Source organism: Tamandua tetradactyla, chromosome 1 (assembly GCF_023851605.1).
Source record: "Tamandua tetradactyla isolate mTamTet1 chromosome 1, mTamTet1.pri, whole genome shotgun sequence".
NCBI lineage: Eukaryota > Metazoa > Chordata > Mammalia > Pilosa > Myrmecophagidae > Tamandua > Tamandua tetradactyla.
Window position 1 is genome coordinate 214,634,175 of NC_135327.1, and position 10,665 is coordinate 214,644,839.

The window sequence follows — 10,665 nt, forward strand, 5'->3', positions numbered from 1 at the left end:
CTACCACTCATTGTCAAGGCCAATGGTACATGCTTTAGGTCTCTCTACTCCATTTCTGATATAAGTTTCAGTATCAGTTGTCCATTGCAATATAACAATTAACAGTGATTAAGTATGTCTCCTTATTCTGCTCTTTGTCTGGGAAGTTCTTCTGCTGGTCTGAGTTTGGCTCACTGATGCACACATGTTCTTTCACCTAAATGGTCATTTGAGAGTTTGAATTTTACTCTTAGAGCAAGGATTGTCCATTGGAAGTTTTTATTTATTTAGGGAAAGCATATGATTATATTTGAATTAAAATGTGAAGCTAGAACTATTGCTGAAGAGTAGTTCTGGTGTTCATGGAAAGACATTGAAAATTTCAAGAATGTTTAAGGGGTACCATCAGCAGCCCTTGGTGATTATTTGGATATGTGTAGTGAGGGGAAAGGAAAATCCATATGACTTCCAGATCTCTAGGTTGGTAAATTGGGGAGTGCTTACTAAGTTGTAGCACATAATGCATTACAGAGGCCTTTACAGCAGCCAAGTAAAAGTTAGATTTGTATAATTCAAATGCAGATTTGCATCACATGATTGTTTTGAACTGGAGATAGATTTTATTTGGAATTATCTTATGATATTACTTGAGGTGTTTGCCTAGAGTGAGTAGAGAAAAGGGTCCAGGATAGTAGCCTAAGAGTGGGCAACTTCAAAGAGATTGCTGGAAATATAAAGCAAAACAGACTGAGAAGTAGCAGCAATCCACACTTTGGGAGAGACAGGTTAAGGAGACAGTATCAAAAAAAAAAAGAAAAAAAGAGAAAAGACAAAAATGAAAATGAAAAGTGACTGACATTGTCATATAAGAAGGAGTTAAGGAGAACAGTGTCAAATGCAGTGGTGAGATCAAGAACAATAAAGAATGGAACATGTAAAATTTGCATCTTGGAATATCTGAAGGACTACACACCAGTTTTCCTACAAAATATATTCACAATATATATTATATAATTGTATGATATTATATTACAATTTATAATGATACAAAATATATCACATATTGAAGAGTAGATTCCTCATTATACCTTATATATTCCTGATTGAACTCATCCAGTCAACTGAAAAATTGTAAGAAATGAATTTTCTATTTGTTTCTGACAAAGGCTAAGAGATAGTGAAGCATAATTTAAGATTCTACTGAGACTTCAGTTATAAAAAAGAAAATGGGGAAAATTCTAACTAAAGAAGAAGAACTCCTTCTACTAACTCCCTGTTCAGTTGAGGAATTATCCCCACGCATATTTTTAGGATCTCCTCCAGGACATGAGCAGGGAGCATGAGCCAGGGCAGAATTTGAAACAGCCAAATTAGTTGGCCAAGAAATCACTACATTGTCAAGGATGTAGCATATAAATCCCATTTCCCTTTATTAATGGAGATGTGTTGGATAAGTTAGGGGTTGTTAACTGGGTCATTTAGCTACAACCTGGTAGGCCAGAGGGAACCACATTTGGACTTGCCTGAAAAAATTGCATATTAACCAACATCTCAGCTTGGAAAGGATACAAGATGGAAGTAATTGGGGTCATTTCCTTTGGTGAAGGAAAATATGCATTTCTTTGTTGCATACATGATAACTTCTGATATTAAATAGGAATATTTTCAAGATAGTGTATATGGAAATAAATGTATTATGCCAAAATATCTTTCTTTAGGCTATCCACTGCTCTAATAATCCTGATTGACCATAGGGCCAGGCACATAATCTATACTGGATCATTCAGATAATCCCATAAATCTATGAAAAACAACATGTTCAGAGAGGATTTGAGTAGCATCTTCTGTGGATCTAAGAGGAACTAAGAAATGTGATATAAGCAATATTAAACAGGTTTTATTTCTGGGATTGTAAAATAGGATTGAAAAGAGAGAGAGAAATAGAAAGAGTGAGACACTTTATATTCTGAAACTGATAACTAGGGGTCTGAAGTTGACAACAGATTTCTACATGTATATAAAATTAATCCATTGAGAAAAAAGAGTACCAAAATAGAGAAAGAGGGACTGAGAACTGGTGATATATCTGGGTTTCACTGGGGCTGAATATTCTCCCCATACCTTCCAGTTTGGTAAACCAATGAACTTTCAAGTCAGTTTGAGTTGACTTTTTAATGTTTATGTGTACAGATTCTTGATATGACCATGCAAATGAAATCAGACTCAGATAATAAACCTTAAAAAATACAGCATAGTCTGACATAAAATGTGGAAATTTAGAACTTGATACTATATAGGAAAATGTTGGGCAAATTATTTCTTCCCAAATATATGGGTAAAATTCCTTGCAATTTGTTTGCCCCAAGCTCTTTACTACATGTAATGGGAGGAAATAAATATTCATTTGAAATTGATCATTTATATATCAAGCAGCTAAACAGAGGTATTTGTAGGTCTAGGACTTATTCTTTGTAGTATTCAAGTGTCATAAAGATATAGATGACAGAAAATCGCCCCTCATTCAAGCATAGATTGAACTATAAACACTTTTGTATGCTTGAGCTATGCTCATATGTACAGCAAACACAGGAAATACTTTAAAACACAAATACAACTTAAAAATGAATCTGTGATACTTACCTGGCAGGGGAAATACCATGATCACGAAGGTGGTTTTCCCAGGGTGAGGCTTATCCATTGCACTCCGGATGTGCTGATCCCTGTGATTTCTCCAAATGTGGGAAACTCGATTGCATAATTTGTGATAGTGGGACATTGCTTTCGTGCTCCCCCCTGATTAAAAAAAAAAAAAAATAGAAAAAAAATGAATCTGTGAATTTATCAAAAGAACTTAGCTGAAAATTTAATTTGATCTTTATTAATCTAAATTAAGGCTCCCCAGGGCTTTCTAAACCATAATCCATTTGGAGAGCTCTGAAATCTCTTCAGTGACACTTTGAATGATGCTGAAGTTTATTGCCTTGGAGGCAGAATGAACCTCTTATTTGGGAGCAATTCTTTCTGTCTGCCTCTTGGCTTGCCGATTTGAACTCACACAGAACCACCACAACACACATTTGTTCTATTGGCTCTATTGGTTTTCCCTTAGGATGTCCAGAAAAGACCACAAAATCTACTTCCACAGATTAAATAAATATGTTTATTACCCTCTGACTTCTTGTCTCCATCCTTGAACCTCCAATGAATGAAGCTTGTTATCTAGAAGCCCAGAACTCTAAAAAAAAAAAAAAAGACCTGATGTAGTACACCTTCTAGAATGTACTTCGGATTTGTAGGTTTAGGTGGTCAATAGGTACAAAGTATTAGTGGTTTCTCAAGGAAGAAAATCACTAAGCAATTTTTAGGAAGGAAATTACTACGTCTTTATAGTAACAGAATACTTTCTTTATGAGGAAGAAAGAGCTAATGAACCTCTGTCGTTGGAAAATCAGTTCCTTGACTAATAGACATGCTATTTCTCCTGTGATCATCTAAAATTTCTTGTAACTAAACCAATTTCATTTATGCCTAATTACCAGGAAGTTGGAAGCTAGATTTGTGTCCCCTTACAAGAGAGTCATACATGCACGTCACCACCGCTTCCTACTAAATTTTTTGTTTACAGACTATTTATTTGTTCTTTATTAGTACATATATTCTTATTAGACATTCCATGTACCTTATAATCCTAACAGATTTTTTAAAAATTAGACGTCTTTTTCCTCAACTTCCAGGCAATGAAAGTTAAAAGTTACCAGCAGCCTCCAGTTCTCCAATCAACTTAAATTCACTTTTTACTGTTTGTATTAGATGCGCCTTTGGCTCATCCATTGTCTGGCATCCTGGAGTTATCAAACATCACTTCACACTTCTGCTTCTGTGGAAACAGAAAACTAATCTTAAAGTTTTCTCTGTCCAGCCCACAAGGAAAGTCAAACTTGTGCAGCTATGAAACAAAGGAGTGAATTTGGGTGCTGGTAAGGAATATTCATGCATCTTTCTCTATGAAATGAGCCTCTCCAGTCTTTGGTGCAGCAATTTTTAAATAAATAATCAATCATCAGGGATAAACTGAAAACACTGAGCCAAAATAGTCTTTGTAATGCAACTAGGACATCTCAATCAACCACGGTGAATAATTCTGCCCCCCACTGCAAGGTGATTATTCACAGTCTAACTCACCAAATGACTCACCCTCAGCATTATCTGGGGCAGCAGCACAAGGGGCTGGATGGAACTTTCTCTGTTTGCTTTTTGCCTTGCATGGCTAGTTCATTTTTCCTCCCAAATACATTTATCTCTTATATCTTTGTAATATTCTTAAATGAGGCATTTGAGGAGGAAGTGAAGGAGTGAGAGAAGGTAGAAAGCTAGGAAAGAAGGAATGAAGGGAGCAAGGGAGAAAGGGAGAGAAGGAAGAAGAGTGGGAGAAAAGGAGGTAAGGAGGAACTAAGGAAGGAATGAATAAAACCTGATTTATAATTCAAGTGCCATTAGGTATTCTATAAAGTAGAATGTCTTCAATCATTCAACCGCAAGTGGCGCTTTTCCAACCCAAAGGAAAAGTGCTATCATTTATTCAATATTGACTATTCTGGATGGTTGATAACATAAAATCCTCAACAAATATTTTCAACAACTAATGTATGTTTAGTAATACTATATTTACTGTTTATTCCTGTCTGAAATGCAAAACCTCCAGATTCCTTGTGGCGCTACTGGAATGCAGCTCTACAGAAATGTGTCCCCAAGGAAATGACAAGGAACATCTTGTCCATGTGGGTAGTGTTTTACATGGGCTGGGGAAAAATTCCAGTCTAAATATATAAAATCCTTATTACTTTCCAAAGCCATTAACTTGAGACCCACCAGAAAATGAAATTAAGCAAATATAAACCAGCACCGAACAGTTTGAGGTGAGTCATCTTTTCAACCATCCTGCACTTGGCATGGATGAAATACTGATTTGACACAGACCGCATCACAATCTTACTCTGCTCCACTAGCAGATATACACAAAGATGTTTCTGCACATCGCCTTATCATTCAGAGATTGGAATGTTTATTTTAAGGTTAGTCATTATTTCCAAAAAAAAAAACCTCCTGTAGTTCTAATATGTGCAAATCTTTGAAAAGTATTAAAGACAAAGAAATGAATAAGCCTTGACTTATTAAGGATGTAACATGATAGTTCAGTGATGAGATGGGGAAAAGCTAAACTTCTATTGAAAATGTTCTGTGAACCAAATGCTGTATTAAGTATTGAGGGTCAGGTATAATTCCTCAGATCATATAGATTGAATCTTGTAAAGAAACAATACCAGTAATGAAAGTCAGATACAAGTGTGAAAATGTAGAAATGAGAGGTATACAGTATAAGACTTTGTATCAAGGGTGAATAAACCACAGCCCATGGGTCAAATCCACTGGGTATTTTTATCCAGCTCACAAGCTAAAAAAAGGAGAGATGATTTTATATTTTTAAATAGCTACAGTTTCAACAGTTATGTCAGTATATACATAATATCCTTGATTTTTCCAATTCGCTCTTGATGCCTAAAATATTTGCTATATGGCCCTTCACAGAAGTTCGTGGATTCTTGTTCTCTAACATAGGAAGATGACCTGGTTCGGGTAGTCAAACATTATAGATCAGCTAAAAATATGAATGGCCATAAATTGAAGCAGTTAATTAATATATCTTTTATCACCTGTTTCATAGAAAAAAAATATAAGGACTCAAAATTCACATGAAAATATACAAATTTACATTGCATAGGCCACAGAGTAGGGATCATAAATTATATTGGGCTGCTGCCTCAGGCAACAGGGGATTTTGAATATCAGGCTTTTACATATGTATCTACAGCAGGTACAATTTTTATGAAAGAAGAATTTTCCATATTTAGAAAAAGTCCTGAATATATACTGGGACAAACTTCAACCTCAAGAAAGGATTGGAATTATAGGAGGTGGGGAAAGGAATTATTTATTTATCTTGTTAGAGAATAAAAAAAAGTTCACAATGTACTTGAATTTGGAATGAGTGATAAGATTTTTGGATAGCCCCCACTAAAACGTAATGTGTGAAGACAGCAGAGTGTTGGGCGTAAGAAGAAGAGACTGTACTTCTGAAACTAATCTCATTTTCTGCTTTCTGTTTACTTATTCTGATTTAAGATTATACATTTTTTCCTGTGTGAAGGAGTGACAGGATTACAAATCATTAAAATTAAGAACAAAAGCAACTTTTATTATGTCATTGAAGACATCCAGGGCATGGCCAAGCTTTTCAATGCAACCCTGAATAAATGAAGACTCCATTATTTTTGAAGGTCTGAACTGTTGACTGATATCAATTGCAGTTTCTTAAAGTATATTTTTTAAGAGGATCTTTCTCACTGCCTTTACTATTCCAAAGGTAAACCCATGTCGGAGAGAAATGATCCATGAGTCTATACTCCTGGGGTCAGTGAAATCATTGATGCCAGAAATGTAGCTATAAATATACAATTTATATAATGCATAAGAGGAAAAGCAATTCTTGTTCAAGATGATGAATACAAAATAAGAATGACAACTAACAACAATGTAAATGAATAATTTATTTTGAGTAAGCCTTATTTCCCAGAGAACCTTAAGTTAGTAACAGATTTTAGGGCAATTGATAGCATGAAGAACATTTGTTGAATATAGTTTTACTTGTTTAGTTGCAATTATTTTTCTTACTTTTATAGCAGACTTTGCTTGTATTTCAGTGAGGAAAAAATTACTCCATACCCTCATCAAACTCAAGCCTTGAGGAAGCAACACAGCTAATCTGTGGTGGCAAAGGGAGACCCGAGAAATGATTAACCTCAGAAACTTACAATTAAAAAAAAACAGATTTAAAAATAAAGTATTGGAAAAGTATTCAAGGAATTGTAGAAAATAAAAATATATTTAAGCATATAATAGTTTAAAAAGTTTACTAATAGCTGCCAAAGTATTTGAGAACTCTTGTGCTGCTAAAGATTAAAAAATAAATAGTACATTTAGACATGTATGCTTATAGAAAACAGTTTGGTGAAACTCTGTGGTTTTTACCTGAAGACATTACTGAGGATATTTTGTACTTTATTGTAATGTGACCCTTAAGACATATTCTTTTTCTCAAATCTCACTCCAAGTTGGGCTTCACAGGCAAATACTTTACTTTGTAAAGAAATGGATTCTATGATTTATTGAATTGATTGCATTCCCTTTCCAGGCTGCAGCTCATGCTAATCCTGTTTTTATATTTGTGGCATTGTCATTGGCCATGTACTTTTGAGTTCCTGTGAAAATGTAACTAATAGGGGCAAAAATTATACCTTCATCATCTTTTTTTTTATTTTTTTTATTTTTTTATTAACGGAAAGAAAAAAAAAAGAAATTAACACAACATTTAGAAATCATACCATTCTACATATGCACTCAGTAATTCTTAACATCATCACATAGATGCATGATCATTGTTTCTTAGTACATTTGCATCGGTTTAGAGGAACTAGCAACACAACAGAAAAAGATATAAAATGTTAATATAAAGAAAAGAAATAGAAGTAGTAGTAATAGTAAACAACAACAACAACAAACAAACCAACAAGCAAACAAAAACAAAAAAAACCCTATAGCTCAGATGCAGCTTCATTCAGTATTTTAACATGATTACTTTACAATTAGGTATTATTGTGCTGTCCATTTTTGAGTTTTTGTATCTAGTCCTGTTGCACAGTCTGTATCCCTTCAGCTTCAATTACCCATTGTCTTACCCTGTTTCTAACTCCTGCTGAACTCTGTTACCAATGACATATTTCAAGTTTATTCTCGAATGTCCGTTCACATCAGTGGGACCATACAGTATTTTTCCTTTAGTTTTTGGCTGGATTCACTCAGCATAATATTCTCTAGGTCCATCCATGTTATTACATGGTTCATAAGTTTATCTTGTCTTAAAGCTGCATAATATTCCATCGTATGTATATACCACAGTTTGTTTAGCCACTCTTCTGTTGATGGAGATTTTGGCTGTTTCCATCTCTTTGCAATTGTAAATAACGCTGCTATAAACATTGGTGTGCAAATGTCCGTTTGTGTCTTTGCCCTTAAGTCCTTTGAGTAGATACCTAGCAATGGTATTGCTGGGTCGTATGGCAATTCTATATTCAGCTTTTTGAGGAACCGCCAAACTGCCTTCCACAGTGGTTGCACCCTTTGACATTCCCACCAACAGTGGATAAGTGTGCCTCTTTCTCCACATCCTCTCCAGCACTTGTCATTTTCTGTTTTGTTGATAATGGCCATTAGGGTGGGTGTGAGATGATATCTCATTGTGGTTTTGATTTGCATTTCTCTAATGGCCAGGGACATTGAGCATCTCTTCATGTGCCTCTTGGCCATCCGTATTTCTTCTTCTGGTAGGTGTCTGTTTAAGTCTTTTTCCCATTTTGTAATTGGGTTGGCTGTCTTTTTGTTGTTGAGTTGAATAATCTCTTTATAAATTCTGGATACTAGACCTTTATCTGATATGTCGTTTCCAAATATTGTCTCCCATTGTGTAGGCTGTCTTTCTACTTTCTTGATGAAGTTCTCTGATGCACAAAAGTGTTTAATTTTGAGGAGTTCCCATTTATTTATTTCCTTCTTCAGTGTTCTTGCTTTAGGTTTAAGGTCCATAAAACCACCTCCAGTTGTAAGATCCATAAGATATCTCCCTACATTTTCCTCTAACTGTTTTATGGTCTCAGACCTAATGTTTAGATCTTTGATCCATTTTGAGTTAACTTTTGTATAGGGTGTGAGAGATGGGTCTTCTTTCATTCTTTTGCATATGGATATCCAGTTCTCTAGGCACCATTTATTGAAGAGACTGTTCTGTCCCAGGTGAGTTGGCTTGACTGCCTTATCAAAGATCAAATGTCCATAGATGAGAGGGTCTATATCTGAGCACTCTATTCGATTCCATTGGTCGATATATCTATCTTTATGCCAATACCATGATGTTTTGACCACTGTGGCTTCATAATATGCCTTAAAGTCAGGCAGCACGAGACCTCCAGCTTTGTTTTTTTTCCTCAAGATGTTTTTAGCAATTCGGGGTACCCTGCCCTTCCAGATAAATTTGCTTATTGTTTTTTCTATTTCTGAAAAATAAGTTGTTGGGATTTTGATTGGTATTGCATTGAATCTGTAAATCAATTTAGGTAGGATTGACATCTTAACTATATTTAGTCTTCCAATCCATGAACACGGTATGCCCTTCCATCTATTTAGGTCTTCTGTGATTTCTTTTAACAGTTTTTTGTAGTTTTCTTTATATAGGTTTTTTGTCTCTTTGGTTAAATTTATTCCTAGGTATTTTATTCTTTTAGTTGTGATTGTAAATGGGATTCGTTTCTTGATTTCCGCCTCAGCTTGTTCATTACTAGTGTATAGAAAAGCTACAGATTTTTGAATGTTGATCTTGTAGCCTGCTACTTTGCTGTACTCATTTATTAGCTCTAGTAATTTTGTTGTGGATTTTTCTGGGTTTTCTACATATAGTATCATATCGTCTGCAAACAGTGATAGTTTTACTTCTTCCTTTCCAATTTTGATGCCTTGTATTTCTTTTTCTTGCCTAATTGCTCTGGCTAGAACTTCCAACACAATGTTGAATAATAGTGGTGATAGTGGACATCCTTGTCTTGTTCCTGATCTTAGGGGGAAAGTTTTCAATTTTTCCCCATTGAGGATGATATTAGCTGTGGGTTTTTCATAAATTCCCTCTATCATTTTAAGGAAGTTCCCTTGTATTCCTATCTTTTGAAGTGTTTTCAGCAGGAAAGGATGTTGAATCTTGTCAAATGCCTTCTCTGCATCAATTGAGATGATCATGTGATTTTTCTGCTTTGATTTGTTGATATGGTGTATTACATTAATTGATTTTCTTATGTTGAACCATCCTTGCATACCTGGGATGAATCCTACTTGGTCATGATGTATAATTCTTTTAATGTGTTGTTGGATACGATTTGCTAGAATTTTACTGAGGATTTTTGCATCTGTATTCATTAGAGAGATTGGTCTGTAGTTTCTTTTTTTGTAATATCTTTGCCTGGTTTTGGTATGAGGGTGATGTTGGCTTCATAGAATGAATTAGGTAGTTTTCCCTCCACTTCGATTATGTTGAAGAGTTTGAGGAGAGTAGGTACTAATTCTTTCTGGAATGTTTGATAGAATTCACATGTGAAGCCATCTGGTCCTGGACTTTTCTTTTTAGGGAGCTTTTGAATAACTAATTCAATCTCTTTACTTGTGATTGGTTTGTTGAGGTCGTCTATTTCTTCTTGAGTCAAAGTTGGTTGTTCATGTCTTTCCAGGAACCTGTCCATTTCTTCTAAATTGTTGTATTTATTAGCGTAAAGTTGTTCATAGTATCCTCTTATTACCTCCTTTATTTCTGTGAGGTCAGTAGTTATGTCTCCTCTTTCATTTCTAATCTTATTTATTTGCATCCTCTCTCTTCTTCTTTTTGTCAATCTTGCTAAGGGCCCATCAATCTTGTTGATTTTCTCATAGAACGAACTTCTGGTCTTATTGATTTTCTCTATTGTTTTCATGTTTTCAATTTCATTTATTTCTGCTCTAATCTTTGTTATTTCTTTCCTTTTGCTTGCTTTGGGA

The 10,665-nt window shown here is 34.9% G+C and overlaps 1 non-coding gene across 1 annotated transcript; it reads left to right on the forward strand.

Moving 5' to 3' along the window:
- The first annotated feature begins 2,611 nt into the window (after positions 1-2,611).
- Positions 2,612-2,775, forward strand: LOC143652585 (U1 spliceosomal RNA). Its single transcript, XR_013160775.1, has one exon. It is a non-coding gene; the product is annotated as a U1 spliceosomal RNA (small nuclear RNA).
- Positions 2,776-10,665: the final 7,890 nt, after the last annotated feature.